The 19,290-nt window shown below is 40.8% G+C and overlaps 1 long non-coding RNA gene across 1 annotated transcript in view; it reads left to right on the top strand.

Annotated features, from left to right (window-relative positions):
- The first annotated feature begins 6,745 nt into the window (after positions 1-6,745).
- LOC122182714 overlaps positions 6,746-19,290 on the top strand; it is a 59,399-nt gene continuing 46,854 nt past the window's right edge. The window contains exon 1 of the long non-coding RNA XR_006179943.1: positions 6,746-6,796. This is a non-coding gene — a long non-coding RNA (uncharacterized LOC122182714). The remainder of the gene's footprint in view (positions 6,797-19,290) is intronic.

Here is a 19,290-nt window from a genome sequence, read left to right on the forward strand (position 1 = left end):
TGTGTTCAGGGATATGTGGGAAGTGCTTCCCAGCCTCCCACTGCCTAAACAACGTTGATGTGAAAGTGTGATACTCGGATATAGCTGTGGAAAGTCCCACTGATAAGGGTGCCTACTCCTGTCAGCATGCTTTTGAGTCTGCTCCGTCTTCAGAGGGGCAATGAGAAGAATCATTACTACATCAGTTAGCTTTTGTTCATATCTTGAGCTGAAGCCAACTTCCCTCAGGCTTAATTCATCATTTAGTAGTGCTGGAAACACCGAAGAGAGAAAGGAAGAGAAAAAAAAGTAGCCGCTTTCTGTGCCTGAAGTGATGAGATCCTTGCGTGCTCTGTGTAAAAAGAGGTGCTATAGCCCTCCTCCAGTTTTGTTTTTGTGTTCTATTGCTAATAATAACAAGAAAAGAAGATAGTTTGATTCTGAGATGATATGATGTGTTTGCTATTGGCTCTTGCTTTTTACTCTGCTCCTTTACATCATACTTTTTCATTTATTTCCATACATGTTAGAAGTAGGAAATAAGCTCATCTGGGGATTTCTTCTTATGTTGTTGTTATTGTTGTTTTAATTTTAAATGAGAATTGTAAATGCAAGGTATTTCTGCAATCCTTTAAAAATGTCCCTAATTCTCATCAGTTAGTGACAAAATCTGGGACAAATATCATGTAAAGGCTGGCCCTGACTTACCCTGCCTCTTCTGTTCTTTGCTAATTGAGGGAAGAAAAAGGCAGTTTATTTAAACAAAAGATAAGATGCATGTGTAATGATAAGGAGGCATGAAAAAAACTAAAGCTGGTAATGTTCTTTGTTTTCATAGACAATCATTTGATTTAAAGTAATTTTAGCCAAATATTTTTATTCTTTTTCATCATTGTTTTTGTAAACTGTAATTCAAGTGTTATGAAATCCAATTATACAAGAAAGATTTGTCTAAATTCAAAGCAAAATCCCAAACATAATAATAAAATTGCTATACATCCCCAGCTCAACTCCTGTGAATATTAGTTCTCTGTTCAAATGGTCTCAATGGGATTCAGTTTTGACCTAGAAGAAGGTGGCAAAATGTATCATCCTGTAGTGATAAAACAATATGAGTACAAATGGACTCAATCCAGTTCTGATGTAAGTTGTAAACAATTAAAAGTACATGAGCTACAATGCCCAGAGCTGATAGCTGAGGACATTACTGCACGCTTGGGGTAACTCTGGGAACCAGAAAAACAATTGTTTCACAATAGGACATAAAAGCAACAGAAAATATTTGTCTCTGCAGAGCAGCACGCAGCCTTGCAGGGCCGTGTCATGCAGAGGATTTTTCAACGAGCCAGCATGAGTGTGAGTGATGCATAATGGCAGCGGTGAATGGATTTCTGAATAGATTAGTAGGTGACGTCATGAAAAAAGGACTATTTATCACCATAATTTAACACAAGATGCAACACAATGGTTTGATGGATGCATTTTATGGTTTTCAGCCAATCATAATAATGGATCTATTGACTAAAGTTTTAGATGCCCTTTATATACCCTTCATGGATAAAAAAAGAACAACAAAAACAGAGAATGAAGAGGCTGAGAATATGTCAGAAAATTCTTGCCAGCGATGTTTTCAAAATTCAGCTTTTCTCTGCAGCAACCTTTTGACCTACAACTTCCCCAATTATTTTTAAAATGCCTAAAAGGCTAATTATGCTCCACAAAACATTTCAACTGAAAATCGGAGTAATATTCATATTCACTCACCCAGGGACCAGTACGAAATTTATTTTTTCCCCTTATTGTCAGCTTTGGTGATGAGATCTTCGTCACGGTGGCATGACGTTGCTTGTTGTGATGGTGCCAGCTGGGTGCTGTGCTCTGTGCAGAGCTTTGGGTGAGGGGTTGTTTGGGCACTGAGCAGGGGGCAGGGTGAGGGATACTCTGCTGCTATGCTTCCTACATTTGATAGAGAAGAGTAGAATGTAGACCCAAACCCTGATCTCTTCCTTCTCCTGGGAGCTCCTTAACCACTCTTTTTGCTTTCTTCTCCTAACTTGTCTTTCAGGAGACTTTTTTATTGCCCTGCTGCCAAGTACAAGGAGAGGCAGCGGTGGTCCCCTCTCACCCTGGTGGTCACAGCAGTACCCTGAGAGCTGGGAGATGAAAGATTTCATTCATTTTGGGTGACAAAGGCTTAGCAAACTCCCACTGGGAGTGGAAAATCTCGCACCTAGATGATGTCTCCTCAGGGATGTTCTTTGATCCGAGAGTCAAGAAGGGAGCTAAGCAGAGGATTGTCCTCCTTGGACTAAAAGCTTTATTTTTCTGTGTTGGAAAGCCCCCTCTCAACATGGGTGTGCTTGTATCCTTTTCAGGCAAAACACTGAAATGCAAGTTCAATATCTGAGATGTTCAATTGCTTCGATGTTCTGCTTAACGTGGATTGGTTGCCAAACCAAGACACGTTGGACAGTGCTTTCAAACAAAGACAAGAATAACTTTTGGGATTTCGTGTAAAGAACGTGTTTCTGGGCAACTCTGAATTAATTTGAAATTTAAAATATCTGCCCCTCATTGATGTATGCTGACAACACAAATATCCACCTGATCCTTCATCTCAAGATATTGTGCTTCCAAAAAAGAGATAATGAAAAAAGAAAGTAGGCTAACAGCTCTGTGACTGCCTCCAAGTTGGATGAATGCAAGAATGCTGCTGATGACTGTTGTTATTCTTGGCCCCTCTAACTTAAATGTGGTCATTTTAATTGAGCTTCTTGATGGTAGCATGTTGTATTTTTTCTTCTTAGTTTGTTGTGGCTGAAATACCTAGAACTGTGTTTATCCTGAAGTTATGCTTTCTGCTTCCTTGTTTTTTGTGGTGCAGACTGACTTCACAGTGGCTGAGGTCAACCCAAAGAGCTTTTTGGCTCTTCTGGGGAGAATCCATGTCCAGGAGGACTGGGGAAGAACCAGGAAGTTCTCTTAGTCTTCACATTTGGAGCACTTGGGAAGTGGGCAGAGAAAAGAAATGCCCATGGGGAGCTATGTAGTTTTACACATGACGGAGCAGTACAAACCACTTCTTCACCTGAACTTTAGAAATCTCTCCACTAAGCTGATGGAATATTGGAAGACTGAACTTCCTATTTAATTTCATATAAACTAGCCTAAAAAATGACTTCAAGCTGACTAGGATTTAATTTTCAGTGCTAACCTTCAATTAATTTGTAACTTTTTTGGCACCCAGTTTGCTGGAAATGGCTGTAATTATGTTGTTTTCTGAACGGTGCATTCATTCAGGCCGTACTCAGTAAGACTATTTATACAGCTGGGAAAAAATAATGGTATTTAGGGGGATGGGGGAATGTTAATGGGAAACTTATTGAAAAATTCTGAATTATCGGTTTTGAAAAAATATCTTATTAACTCTCATTTGGTATTTTAAACCAAATGTTTAGTTCTTAATGTTAAGAGAACTTGGGATAATTTTGTTGTCTTCTTTAACAAGAAATCCATGATCAGCTTCCCTATGGTTACTTTTTATGCATTTTTGAGACTAGCACAATTACATACTTGCTGCAGAACCCCATGTTGCTCTTCGGTGTGGGGTTTTATAATGATAGTGTTGCTTCTTAATTGATCTGCATAGCAGGGTCCGAGTTCTGCTAGAGGAGAATTATTCAGATATTTGAGAGGATGAGAACATACAGAGTGAGTACGTTACCTTTATTTTAGAAAAAAAAGCAATAAAATTCTGCTGGAAGACTCTGTTGTTTTAATGCACAGTAAAATGTGTGTTTGCCTGCACTGTAAAATACTGCATGTTTTCAACTGAATGGATTCACTTTTTGGTTTTCCTTCACGTTTTCTGTAAGTTTAAAAGCAACTGAGGTTTTTCAGCATTCCTTTTTGTTTTTTAGGCATTAAAGGTGTTTCTATGCATGTGTATGCGTGTGTCTCCTCTCGTCTTTAAACCCAGAGGATGCTCCCTGCTGATATTTATAGTGTCTCCTTTGAGTGTTTTTCTAGCTGAAGGCACACTTTATGAAGACGGCAATTTGATTGTATTTCTAACCATATACTTGACATAGGTCTAAGGGCAGTAATATTTGTATATAGTCTTAACAACCACAGTTTAGAATCAGAAGCGATACAAAAAGCTTAGAACTGTCATTAGGTATTGAATTTTTAGCTATTTCTGCATTTCTAAGAAGGAGGGCTTTTTAATGGTTGGGTGCCAGTTTCCCTCTCAGGAAGACCCAGTTGTAATAATCCCAAATTCTCAGTGCAGCCTCTGGGCTCCTCCAGGCTCTCTTTCTGCAGGGATAGCCACTGCAGGTTGTTGCTCCATCCCCCCATAGCTCAGGGGGAGTTCCCAAGAGGGCTTTTCAAGGTACAGGTTGCTTCTGGACAGGTGGAGAGGACTAGCATGTGATTGTCTCAGAAATGAAATGCTCTCTGCTAGTTTCCAAGGCCACAGTAATACGTACACATAGAATCATCATAGAATCACAGATGGCTCGAGTTGGAAGGGACCTCAAAGATCATCAAACTCCAACCCCCCTGCAGTAGGCAGGGCTGCTGAATTCTATATCTAATACTAGACCAAGCTGCCCAGGGCCCCATCATACCTGGCCTTCAACACCTCCAGGGACAGAGCATCCACAACCTCTCTGGACAGCCTGTGCCAGCACCTCACTATTCTTTTGGTAAATAACTTCCCCTTGATATCCAACCTAAATCTTCCCTCTTTCAACTTAAAACCATTTCCTCTTGTTCTGCCAATACACACAGCGGGTTTCCATATGCAAAGCATGGTTACTCTAATGATGATCAGTAAAAACCATTTGCCGTAAGGCAAAAGATGGAGGCCAAGTCTGAACGGGTCTAAATGACACACGCTTTCTGGGTAACCTCTCTATAAAACGCTGATATTCGCACACCTCTACACCTGAGCAAACAGCATGATGGGTGATAAACTATGCATTATTTCCAAGAAATACGGCACAATGCTTTTTTTTTTTTTTTTTTTTTGCCAACTAAAAGAAGGTTACAAATGAAATTACAAATGAATGTAAGCTATATTTGGAAACTCCTGATCCTGTAATACTTTGGAAATTGAAGTGACTCGTGAAACCTTGGAGAATACTGCAAAGTTTCAGCAGCATTCTGGGCTGTTGTGGGGCTGCAGAAACACGTGCTCTTCTTCCCCTCAATGCATACCTGGGGCTTAGGAAAGTGTTGAGAGAAGGCAGGTTTTTGGTTGCCTGAAGTGTCCTCCTGTTAGTATAATTAAGCTTGAATAAGAGGGAGAATTTAGTTAATTGCATGTTGCCCAGAGAAGCTGTGGGTGTTCCATCCCTGAAGGTTCTCAAGGCGAGGCTGGATGGGGTTCTGGCATCCTGATCTGAGTGGGAGGGCAACCAGTTCACAGCAGGAGTTGGGGCTGGGTTGCCTTTGAGGTCCATTCCAATCCAACCCATTTTGTGATTCTGTGTCTCTGGTACGGTCAGAATTTTGACAGAATCATCAGGTTGGTGTGGGACAGAGATTGTCTGACAGCCTCTTGTACCTACAGCAACTTGCCCATGACTACATCCGCATGGGTTTGGAAAATCCCAAAAGATTTTCCAACACAGACTCTCTGGGCAGCCTGGTCCAACATCCAGCCTCCCTAGGGTGGCCAATCCCACCACCCTGCTGGCAGTGCTGTGCCCAATGCAGCCTGGGTGCTGCGGGCTTTACTTACAGTCTGCGTACCAGTGGTGGACAGGAATGAACGGGTGCACATTGGACTTGAAAGTTTACTATTTCATACTTAATTTTTGTGGCATCAGGCAATCAATCAGGAGTCATTAACATGTATGTGCATAAGCTGATCTCCTAAAGAGCATATTTACTTCTTTTTAATTGCTTTCGACATTTTATTTTGACTTTTTCAGGTAGCTGCGTAAGTAGTGTAAAGGAACAAGAAAATCCTGCAGGGGCAGTGTAAACAAATTTCCCACTTTTTGTGAGATCCCTGCCTGTAGATTTATGGCACAAGTATTACTTCCATTGAAAACGAAGTTCACAGGCTAGAATCTTTTTTTTTTTTTTCCATATATTTTTGTGCCAAGCTGCAATTGGAACACACTGGGCTTACCTCCTACTGCTGATGTTCACACTGCGTCTTAAAATTATTGTTTGACTTATTCATGTCATTTGTCCTCAGAAAGGAATTTCATTGTTTCTAAAACTACAGTAGTCAGAGTGAAAAAGCCTGAGAGATTATATTGGTTTGACATACACCTTTTTATGTGGAGCACAGACTTACTTCTGAAAGAAACAGAAACATTTTAAAATGGCTCCCACTACATGAGTATGAAATCAGAGAGGTGTTAAATTTATTATGTTTTTCTGACTGAGGAAACTTGGTTTTGAGCAGAAACTGCACTACTTGAATAAATACTTGTCACACAGGAGAGTCAGCGTGGAGCTAAAAATGCTTTGTGCACAGAGGATTGTACCAATTTCTGCTTCTCTTCTCTGTATTACAGACTACCCATCACATCACACCGGCGGAAGGGTGAAGCTGTGGGCCACTGAGCACCGATTTCTCTCAGTACCACAATTATGGAGACACCTGTGCTTAATAACACTGTGCTGTGCTACCTTGCAAATTGCAGGACGGCGGCCCGGTGCAAGATGCGCAGATGGCCGTCGCCTCCCCTGCAGGCAGCCCCCGCCTCCAGCTTAGCTCCACGCCTCTCCAGGAGGTGCTCCGAGCTCAGTGTTCCCCACATCCTCTCCTCCAGTGCCCTCTGAATTCTTTCAGGTACTTCTGACCGTCACAGCGTGTGTATCCGTGACCAAAAAATGACAAAAAAACCCCTGCACTTCCTGTTTCTCCGCTCGGGTCTCAAAGTTTGACCTATTCCTTTGCAGTTTGTTTTTGCAGTCTCTGCCTGTTGTTTCGGGCATGCTACTCAAATTACATGTATTCCAGTTATTATTTCCATCATTTAGTATGAATTTTACAGGGATGTTGTTTTTAGCTTCCTTACCCTGCCACATGTGTTAACTATAGAGAAACTGTTCTTCTTGTGGAAGAAATTATATACCAAAACTACCCAGTAAAAAAGCCTGTTTTATGGCGCTTATAAAATTAATGCCAAAAATGTATAGTAAAGCTTGTTTTTTTGACATTAATGGCTTGTTATTTAACGTGTTATGCTCTTGTAGTGCCTGGAAAATAGCACTTAGATGTTCAGGCATGGTCTTGAATTCGCACCCAAGGATTCAAAAGTTTAAGAGGGTGTTAAGTGAAGAGTGAGGGACAAAGTACACAGGTTAATAACCCATGAAATGAATGAGAAGTGAAATAGATACCTGTTTTGTAGCTGTCTTTTTAAAAAATTATTATTATTATTTTTTTAAGAGCCACATCTGCTGTGTAGGACACTGTTCAGGTGATCCTGGTGCATAGCTGAGCAGTGGAGGCCAACCCTTCAATTTGCCCTCATGGTTCTTTGTTAAGTGAGTGTGTTCTTTGCACTTTTCTCTCTCACTGTGTGTGCAACAGGACAGATCTCACATGCTGACCATCCTGATCCATATTAGCAACCAGAATGCCTCTTGATAAAAAGGATAGTCCCACTGAAGTTGTAGAATCATATCACAGAATCATAGAATGGCCTGGGTTGAAAAGGACCCAGTGCTCATCCAGTTTCCACCCCCCTGCCATGTGCAGGGTCACCAACTACCAGACCAGGCTGCCCAGAGCCACATCCAGCCTGGCCTTGAATGCCTCCAGGGATGGGACATCCACAGCCTCCTTGGGCAACCTGTTCCAGTGCCTCACCACCCTCTGAATGAAAAAAAAAAAAAAAAAAAAAAAAGTCACAGAGATGAAATTCTCAGAGATGAAATCCAGAGCCCTTCTAGACATTCATTAACAGGGATCATCAAATGAAAAATATTTCAGTAAGTAATTTAGTATTTTGGGAATCTAAGGAAAGATGACAATCCGAATGCATTTAAGAACACGTGCTCAGCATGGATTCCGTTGTGAAAGTTTCAGTGTGGGTATTTCTGTTGGTCAGCTGTGATGCAGGCTCTGTGGTGCTCCACAGGAGGCCTCTGAGTGACAGTGTAGTGATTTCTTACGTCTGCTATACCTAAGCAGTGAGCATTTTAGGGGGAGCATCTCAGATACAGAAAAGCTGTTTTGAAATGTGATATTACTTCTGTTTGTCGTATTCCTTTAACTCCTCAGTCCAAGGGAACTGGCTGGTTGGCCTCAGACAAAGGTACGGAACTTACAATGAATGGATTAGAAAAATTTCTAGGAGGCCTTGGCATAATTTACAGACACATATATGGGGGTGTCTCACTCAAAACAGAGGACGAGGGTTTTTGTGGAGGTCAGAAACCCCATGTCTGACTGGGCTGGGTAATACAGTTTTCATTTTTATTTCTGTCATTGTTCCAGGGTTAAACATTTCTTGTCTTAAACCTCACACCGGGTAATTGCAGAATGAAATAAGCAAGAAACTTTTTGAAGCAGTTCATTTGTGTGAAGCTGGAACAACAGCCTGCTGAACGTGATTAGCAGACAAGCACAGTTGTCAAAGTAGCTTGATCAATGCAACTTAACATAGGAAACTCATCTCTGCATTGTATATCTGCATCACCTGCACACCTGCATACAGGCAGTGGATTTGTTGTGCAGGCAGATGTTGGTCATGTCACTGTCCCTGTCTCCCAGGCTGCATGGAGCAAGGTGACTCACCTCCACATCCATCAGCATGGGATTTTCTTGCACTTACCTAGCATCTGACCCATTGAGGCTGTGTGGCATGCTTATAGCCAGTGTTTCCAGTCACAGGAGCATGGGATAATGTGCTTTGTGCCTTTAATGCAGCCTTTCTTATAGCCTAGTGCTGAAGAGGGCTGTTACATGTTCTTGGGGTAGGAGGCAAAGCCATTTAATTGAAGCTGTGATGGCTATTGAGATGCCTTTGAGTGCTGCTTGTGTTTAAAAGGGCCAAATAAGCTTTGGCTCAGCTACACCGCCTGATGGGACAGATGCCCTCTGCTGTGGGTGTCTCCTTCCATTCAGAAAACATTTTAACCCTTCTGTTTTGGGGGGATTTTTGAGGAGCTCCTTCGTTCACAGAGAATTGAAGAAAATGGCTTTTCTCAGAAACGTCTTGGTTTTCTGAGGCACATCCACTTTAAACAAAAGAAAACATAAATACAGATGTGACTGTCATCACTTTAAAGTATTGTATAAGTGGTTAAATTTAATCACAAAGAGACAACCAGCTAATGGCTTTAGTGGAATTCATAAAATCCCATAAAATAGAAAAGTTAAATTTTGTCATATAATGTGAATCAGTTATAGCCACCAACGCAGCTTCCTTTTCCTCCTGAATAAATTCTAAACAGTCCTTAGAAAATGAATTACCAGTCTGCAAATCAGGATGGCATATTTTTCAGCTATAAAACTAAAAGTACTTTCAGATCACTTAGCTAAAAAAGGAAAATAATAAGGAAAAGAAAAAAATGGCAGCAACTTTGTTGTTACTGTGTTTCTGTCAATAGTATTGGATGCTTGGTTGTGGCTCCGTTTTAGCAGTTTGACCTTGTTTAGATCAACCTGAATCACATCGACAGACCTCCCTTACAATTTCCCCACCCGTCACAGAAAGCGCATACCCTGCATGAGTGTATCCAGCTGGAGATGTGCCAATAGAAGTAATTACGTGATGAAACTATTTAACTTTGACTAAAATACTCTCACCAGGTTCTTTCAAACCGTGTGTCTTATATCTTGTTGAAGCAATTTTATATCATGCCTTTAAAGTACAGTAATGGCCACTTGCATTGACAGAATCCTCGTAAAAGAAGAAGACCGAGACCTTGCTCATGAAGTGCTATTGATTTTCTGAGTTCCTGCTAGAGTTGCCAAAGATACAACACTGTTGTTACGGAGAGAAGATACTTTGGCCTTCAATATCACAGGAGGGTTCCTGTGTAAGCACAGGCGTCAATGGGCTTCAGTGATAAATAATGCATTTTGGTGATAACTGCCCATATAATTTTGTCAGTTTTCTATGACTCAGCATTTGCTCTTGCCAAGCGTTTCTTTTCCGTCACCACCGGCTGCTGAAGTTTGAGTTAATTGCAAGTGCTATTTATATTTGAAAGGGCCATTTGCATTATGGCAAAAAGCTAAACTTTCAGTTTATCTTAAGCAATGGCTGGTTTTAATCTGTGGGAAAACTGCAGGCACCCTCAGCGTGCTCTCTGTGATGTTTTCCAAGGTAAGGCACAGTGATCGGAGCACATGCCCTGCTTTGGGCAGATATTGGTCATGCCTTTGGACCGCCGAGCTGACACTGAGAGAAAAGCTGATCTCTGGTGGTTTATGGCACAGGGTAAGGTTCTCAACCCCAGTCCTTCCTGCCCAGCTCTGTTTACTGCCCGCTCCGTGGGACAAATTACACATGGAAAGTCTTTGGGCATCCTTGGCTTCTGTGCCGGTGAAGCTGTTTGCTTACCCAGCTGCCCTTGGTGACATGAACTGTGCCCACAAACCTTGTCTCTTTCATGTCCTCGTATGTCCAGCCATATATCAGTACTACAGGATTGCTTCACCCCGAACAGCCAAGGAAATACAGTTTGAACCTAATGCTGTACTTTCTAATGGTGTCCTCTAAATGTGTTAACTTGTAGGCATTACAATTAAATCTTAATGGTTTTGCTTTTGTGCATATCACATTATTGTAGCCAATAGATAATTATTATTTATCAGTAGGGGGAAAAAAGGGCTGGCTTGGAAAATTACAGCTATGGTAATTAGTTTTTGATGACATTAACCAATTAATATAATTTTATGTTTTCTATTTTGAGATTGAGGCAAGGTTGTCTTTATTTTCATTCCTATTCCAATGTTTGAGTCAATGTCCTTCAGAAGGGGCTGATATTGAGTGCCCTGGAGGGTGCCTTCATCACCAGGCAACGGGGGAGACAGTGCTGCAAAGAAATCACACAGCGCCATTTTCCTCCCGCTCCCTGAAGTCTGCCCCTGTTCAGAATGGCAGAAATCAGCTTTCAGCCCTCCTGCCCACTCCGTTTCCACTCAGGGAGAGGGGAAAAACCCAAACCCTGAAAAGAGATTATAGAGGAGAGAAATACTGCTCACTTGCATCTCTGACTGCACAGAAGTCTCTGTATTCAGGTGTCTGAATACAGCAGGACTTGAGCAGTGGGGAAGAGGAAGAGCCCACCTCTCCCCATCTTATGGCCTGTGCAGTTTTACATTAGTGTCCACCATTTTGCTTACTCACAGAGAAGGATTAACATCCCGGCAAGCCAAGCAAGCAAAACTGGCTTACTAAGGCTATGTTTTGGGGGCTTTGGTCATGTTCTTCCAGATTTGAAGAAAAAAGTTCTTACCAGTGTCACCAAGCGATGTGGTTTAGTGATACACTTGGAAGATCAGGCTTGAAGATCTTGATCAGGAAGGTTGGGCTTGATGGGTCTTTTCCGACCTAAAGTGTTCTATGAGTCCATGTCCTAAAACCACTCATAGTTGTTCAGTATGTGTGCTTTGTGCCTTCCTGCTTCAGTTTACTCCTGTTTAGAGTGTACAAAAGAAATTCAGTTGTGTCTGTGCATTTGTGCATCCCCGGCAAATAAGTCCAATGCAGATGAATTTCCTTTAAGGCTGAATGTGAGAGGGGTAATGTGAGAAAATCACTATGAAAAATTTTCCTGGCCAATGGCATGGGAGGTTGGAAGAAGATGTTCTCTAAGCTTCCTTCCAACCTAAACCATTCTATGATCCTACAATTTTCTGAAATACCTCAAAAGACCCTGAGGGGCCTTTGTTCTTATGCAGCAAACTGCAAGAGCATCATTTCTTGCACTTTTCAGCCCACAGAAGGCTTTTCTGCCACAGGTCTGATCTTCTTTGCTGGTAGGTCACACTCCTTTAAGAAGTTAGCAATACAAAGTAGTGGCTGCAGATTATATGCAACATGAGGGTAGTCAGGCAAACCCTATCTGTCTTTCTGTCTTTTTAACTGTCATCTTAATTTTCCTTTCTCTTTTCCCAAAAGGCTTCTTTTTTTTTTCTTTTTTTTCTTTTTTTTTTTTAATCTTACTTTCCATGTTTTAAACAGCATAATGCAGAAACTGATGTGACCTCTATTGGCATTTGTATTTGCCTCTTGAACACACACCTCATAAAGCAAAACTATACACAGATATACTTTTGACAGCAACTAATATTTTGGCCCACCTTACTGCCTTGAGGATGCCTGGGAAGTTTTAAATTAATGGCAATGAACTGCAAGAGAAAAGGAAATCAAAGAGCCACTTACTCCCTTAGAAAGACATCATTTTCCCCTCACCTTTTGGTATTTTCTATCTGCTTTGGCTGAGAAAACATTTAAAAATGTTTATAAACACCAGGAATTTTCTTATCATTTTACACTGACGTCACCAGGAGTGTCTAAGCTGGGGACCAGGGCAAGGGGGTGGAAGATGACCTTTCAAAGAAAACCTTTGTTCTGTGTAAATCACCTCGTACAACAGAAAAGCAAAAGACAGGATGTGTTTTTTGAAAAGGCTACATGCAGTGACACAGTGGAAGGATAAATTCTCTGTTTTGAGCGTTTTGTGGCTCTACATATGCTAAAACCTGTAGTCTCAGTAATTAAACTTCCAGTCCCTTCCTGGGTCATATTGTGCTATATTATTCTTTTAACTTTATTGTGATTGATTTGTGTCAAATTTAACTATACTCACTGAGGGAGTCAATAAATAAAGATCAATGGGTTTTTATTTCTTCTGGTTCTTTATTAGAAAGAATGGATTGGTTAGATAATACAAACAGTAGCGATGACATGGCTTCCCTCTACATTTTCTGCTTTGAAACAGGCAAAATCTTTTTGAAAATCACTTTAGAACAGCCAGAGTTTCTTGCATTCTCTTATTCTGATGGTTCTCGAGGACTGATGCTTTAAACGCCCAAAACTTAAAGTAGCATGCAGTACAAATGTTCTTCCCCACAAAACTGAACAGCTGTTTGTATTGAGGACTTCTTGCTGGCTGTATGGATCTTGAGTGCCATTCAACTAATACCCATATTTCAGTGATCCCGTTATTGAACAGAAATCACACGTCTGGGAGTACCCCCAAAAAAGGGCATGCTTCTGGTCCCCAGGCATCCCCCAGCTGTGGGACTGAGACAAAAAAATGCAGCAAACTCCTTCCTCTGAAACAGACAGAACGGGCCCTGCCAGCTGGCCACCTGCAAAATGACAAATGGGTTTGGTTTGTGTATCATTCACACCATCCCCTTTCACGTGCCGGGGAATCCGTGTGGTCTTTATGCTCTGTTTCTTCTATGTACTCCCTCAGCAGGCTTGCATCAGAGGCATAGCTATTAGGGACAAGTACCCAGGAAATAACTAAAGGGAGAACCTGGGGCCATGTGGACTTGCTGGCACAGCTTTGCTGTTGAGGTGCTGGCCCGGTGGCCGTGGGAGATGGATGCATCTCGGCAGGAAAGTGGCCTGAAGCTGAAATCCACTGCACAGTTCTGAGAGTACCCTTGCATTCCCACAGTGTGTGGATAGTGAAACACCAATGCAAAATACACTGGGAAGTAGGTCGGAGTGTCAGAGGAGTTATTATCAGTAACCTGTTTCTCATAAAAACATAGCGAGGAAAAAACCATCTTGTTCCCAAGATTTATAGCAACTTGACTCCATGTGACAGGTGATTGAAAGCTTCCCTGCCATGCATATTACACTTTGGGTGTTGACCCCTCAGTGTATATCTCCATTTAAGTCCTTCAGTACTGAGCTGAATGGAAGCAGAGTGGCCAGGAGCTGTAAGCTCCTTTTTTTTAATGAAAATCTTTCATCCGGACAGATAACACAAAGTGCATTCACAAGATTACTTGAGTGCCCTGTCCTTGAACGTGAATCCAAGAATTGAAAGGGATCAAAAATCAGCTCTCAACTAGGAGAAGTGGGTTACATCACAAGTCTGCATCTGGAATCTCCTGCCACACCAACTCCATCCACATCCCCAAGCTATGGCATGGAAGCAGCTCTCCAACACAGTTCCTCCACAGTATTTGACAAAGGGCTTATGATCTATGTTTATATCTGTTACAAATTGTTTTCAGGAATTATATGAAGGTCTCTTGCTTTCCTTTTCTAAGCTGTTTGGTTTTGCCATTGCTTTCCTTGCTTAGCTGCATGCCCAGAGCATAGCCACATGGTGCTCATCTCCTGGCTGTGCCTCATCCCACCTGGACCCCTACCTACACTGGGGGCCAACCTCATGCTTCAGAAACCCCTCCAATTTAATTCCATCTTTGTGTGGTTTTCCCACGAGACTGGCGCAAACCTGAACCGAGCAAATTAAGGGAATTCTTAATTGAGGCATAAAAATGCGAGACCCGAGTCTTAGAGCAACAAAAGTACTGCTTTTAAAGCCTTAATTTATTTTACTTCTATTATTGAAGCAAACCTGTAAAGACACAATATAGACTAATTCTGTGATTTTTATAGTCACAGTTTTATTAAAAGTTGTTATATTTTATTAGATAAGGGATCCATTTGAATGCTGTGGGCCTCATCTTGTAGCTTTCACTCAGGTAGCTCTCCATTTGAGAGCTTTCTGGCTTTTTTGGAGACCAGTACACAGTCCTCATGTCTACCGCTCTGATGTACTTGAAAAGAAAAAGTTGAGTCAAGCAGTCATGTGACCTGCAAATGAAGATTACAGCAATGTTTTGCATAATAGATTATATTAATTTCAATTTGAACAGTACTCCCTAGGGAAGATTTGGCAGTGGAGTACTTCTGGCTAATTCTCTATATAATATATATATAAATTTTATTCCTATTTCGGCATGTACGATTCTTTCCTTCCTGTTGTTCTTTGGCTTAATTGTGGCCAATAAGCTGGCCATCAGTTCTGCTTCATTACCCTGCAAGTTGAATCTGATGCGATATTTTTGGGATATCTACTTGGTATTTTACAGTGTTATTTTTAAAATACTTTTTACCTGCTGCGTGGAAAAGGTGGAATAAAGCTGTATGTATATTTTGCATGATTCCTAAGCAGGACACTTTTTTTTTTTTTCAGGCTATGTAAATGAGTAGAAACTCATAATGCCTCTTTAAAAATCTTTGCCATGTGAGAAGAAGACAAATACAAGCTAAGAAGGATGCAGATTCTGCACAAGAAATGAGCTGCAGCACTTTGTAGACTCCATAAGTTCTGTGCAGTCTTTATCTTTCATCATTATTAGGTATGAGCACAGCTTTGGTGAGATGTCCCTTTTTGCCTCAGACTACTACCTCAGAAACTCCACTAAATGCCTTTCTACATAGTCCTGCTGCCTAGGACTGGTTGCTCCAACCCAGCCTGCCTTGACTGCAGTCAGGTTTACTAGCCAGCTTCAGTAACTGCCAGTGGCTAGCAGTTATTTTGGCACCATTTCTGTCATCATTAATAAATTGGTTTGCCTATAATACACTGCCTAACAAAACAGCTGAACAACACGTCTCCAAAGTTTCCAAAGCATTTTTTACAAATACGTTTTTTTTACGTGGCTTAGTGGGAAATGTTGGTGATAGGTGGACAGTTGGACTGCATGATCTTGGAGATCTTCTCCAACCTTGGTCATTCTATGATGCTGTGATTCTGTGCTTTCTGAACTTCAAGTGTTTTGTTGTATTGTGGATGACAAAAGAAACCACTTTCCATTCTATTTTTTCTTACTATATTTTTTATTACACTTGGAGATTGGGAAGTAAAAGGCCGCCAAGTTTCACCTGTTTTACTCCTGTGATTATTTTAATGTTTGTCTTTTTGTTTTCTATTTATAAACCTAGTGGACTATTTTATTTTATTTTTTCCATCTTTTTTAAAGCAGGAGGGAATTGCTGGATTCATGTTTTCCAGAATCAATGAAAAATTTCCTATAAGAAAAAAATGAGTTGTCCTGGGGGAAAAAATTCTTACTAAGCAAATTCTGCACCTCTCTTTCCTCTACTGGCTATGCTGTACTAAACTGCACGTTGTATGCTTTTCCAACTAATTTCTGCTATTTTTCATCCTGTAGGGAGACTTATATCTTACAGCATTCACCCAGAGTTTATAAGAATGCTGAGTTGTCATGCAGGAGTTTTACCTCACACCGGGGAGATATTAGTTAATAACACCTACCTTGTTCAGATTTATTGCTTTAGCATATTTCATGCTAAAAATATATTTTTTTACCATCTGCTAAGATTAGCACTCTAGTGGTAATAAATTTACTTACCCTGTTACTGTGGTGTAGTTTGGAACCATCTTACACTTTATTCAGTCTAATTGAAAATAGGATAAGATAAATGATGCACTTTGGATTTCTCTTTCAGATGCACCATTGTTTATTACTTCAACAAGGGATGAGCACATCTGATTGTAATTTCAATTGTTAAGTGAAACAAAAGTTTCCATGGTGAAAGTGTGGTACCAACAGCTGTAATTGTCTAAGGGTTACTTGTGAAAATCTCAATATTGTTTTGGTAATTAATGCAGAATTGTTCTTCATTTACACACTTGTTTATCCTCAGATCCTAATGGAAAAGGGGTGAAGCCAAAAATATGCTCAGGAATTTGTGCATTGTGTGGAATAGGAAATCTGAGTTTAAAATGGTTATGCTTAAAGAAATACCTGTGTCATAAAATAAGAAAATTTTATTTTCAGTTATTACAACTGAAAAAAAAAACCAACCCACTAATTTCTGCTATAGTTCATTTTGGTTTTCTTTATGGGCATCCATAGGATGCACACGGTGCTGACGTCTTTGAGAAATGGAAATACTTGGAAATACTTCAAGCAATGGCATCTTTTTTTTTTTTCTTTTTTTTTTTTTTCCTCTTTAATACTCTATTAAGTGTAAAACTAAAATAGAAAAATACTAAAGAAACATACTTGAGTTAAAGGGATGCTACCTCTCTGATACCAGGCAAACTGTGTGATGAGAAACTAAAGTAGTTATAAGCCATTCTCTCTGCCTGGTATTTATGCCAATTTCATCCGTGGTCCTCATCATTTCATTTTCATAAACTTATAAATACTTCTATTTGTGTTATGTGGGCAGACTGTGACTTCCTTTACAGTAGGTACTAATATCATAAATCTCTTCTCCATGCTGAACAGCCCCAGCTCTCTCAGCCTGCTCTCATTGGAGAGGTGTTCCATCCCTGGGCTCATTTTTGTGGCCCTCCTTTGGATGCACTCCAATGGGTCCACATCTCTCCTGTACTGAGCACTGCACATCTGGACACAGTGCTCCAGGTGCACAGAGCAAAGAGGCAGGATCCCCTTCCTGACCTGCTGGCTGAGCTGCTTTTGATGCAGCCCAGAATACAGTTGGCTCTCTGGGCTGTGAGGGCACACTGCTGGCTCGTGTCCAGCTTTCATCCACCAGTACCACCAGGTCATTTTGGCAGGGCTGTGCTCCATGCTTACATCCCTCAGCTTGTACTGATATCAAGGGTTGCCGTGACCCAGTTGCAAAACCTTGCACTTGGCTTTGTTGAATCTCATGAGGTTCACCTGGGTTCTCTACTGGAGCCTGCCTAGACCCCTCTAGATAGCAGCCTGTCTGTAAATTATGTTCTCTGGTTCAGTTCTGAACCATAATTGAACGCTGGTTCTTGCTATGAGCTTGGGACTAACAAGCATATTAGTGCACGAAACATTTACAGTGGGAGATACTGCCTATGCAATGGAAACAAGTGAACCCAGGAAAGAAATTATGTCATACAAAACTTTTTTTTTTTTAATAGTGTGATTTTTGTCTTGACAATGTTTGGAGTTGATGTTATTGAGACAGAGAGCTATACCCTATTTCACTATTTCACTTGTTGATGAAATTAATTCCACTGGCTCACCTGTATGAGCGAAGACATCCATTCTCAATTTGTAAGTTTCAAAAATGTAGAATACCTTCAAGGTGGTGTGGAAGAGGAAGAATCTGAATGTGGTTACTTGTAAAGCCTTTTCATCCTCCTGATAAAGTCTCAGCAAGCCTTTAAGGACTGTACAGCTCTGTTGTTTTTCCTCCCCTCTTCCATAATGAATGATGACCACTTCCTGACTGTGCTTCCCTTACCCAGGGAGCTCTCCTCTTGGCTTTCCCCAGCATTCTGCCCATGATAAGGCTGCTTGGCTTCAGCATTTCAGCCCGTGCTAGTATTTTTGCAGCTGAGTTTTAAACCCTGAAAAACAAGGCTTTGTAATGGGAGTGCTGCCACAGCCTTAACGAGAGGCTTGTGGATGGCTGTGCTCTAATATTGTACACTGCCACCATTACTGTGTTGCTGTTATCTATTTCTAGTGTCTGTTACAGAAATTGGTATTGTATCTAAAACAATTGCTGTTATTAACAGGTTAAGCTGCTGGGATGTTAAAATAAAGGCTGCCCAGCTTTAGTGCATTTTGTTGTAATCATCTCCCAGATGCCTTGTCGGAAATCAATTCAAGTTCAAAACTGGCTAGAATTGGGAGGTCAAGGCTTCTGCAGACTAAATATTTTATCTTCTGCTCATGTCTGGAGCTTTTAAAGATATGTATTGGGGGCTCTTTTCTCGTATCCCATCTGGACAAAGATGATTGGCTTTGCCATTTTGCCCAGGTTAGGACAAGGTTAAAATCAATTATAATCAATTATTAAGAGTCTTCTGTGGCTGCAAAGCTTAAAAGGGGATTTTAAAAGTTGCTCAGTTCTGAAACAGGGTTGTCTTAGTTGCTTGTGTAGATGTCATTATTCTGGAACATCAGATGTAAATCTTCTCTGCAGTAGCAATAAATGAATTCCTTCATCTTCTTGTCCTGTGTGTTTTGGAACAAACAGCAACACCTGAAAAAGATGCTGGAGGCGTAGGGAGGACAGTTTCATTGTGCAGAAAAATCCAGCTGTCACTGCCATGTTGCTAAGTGAAAAGGAGCCATTTATAATTTGGTGAGAACATTTATTTTATTTTATTTTTTCTGTTTGCTCTCCCTTCTCCCCCTTCCCCAAACAGAAATATATTCAGCTTACTCTGATCTACAGAACTCTGATACTAACCAACTGGTATGTTTGTGGGACTCCATAATTTTATCTTAAAATGGAGTTGTATTTCTGTAATCTAATTCACTCTGTTTGCCTGATATGATTGAATTTACAAGATTGGCCCTATCCCTAGGAACAGAGATCAGACATTTTATTGGATTATTTGAAATAATTTTTGATGTAA

Source organism: Lagopus leucura, unplaced genomic scaffold, assembly GCF_019238085.1.
Source record: "Lagopus leucura isolate 7727_CA_CO unplaced genomic scaffold, USGS_WTPT01 Super-Scaffold_73, whole genome shotgun sequence".
In the NCBI taxonomy this organism is placed as follows: domain Eukaryota; kingdom Metazoa; phylum Chordata; class Aves; order Galliformes; family Phasianidae; genus Lagopus; species Lagopus leucura.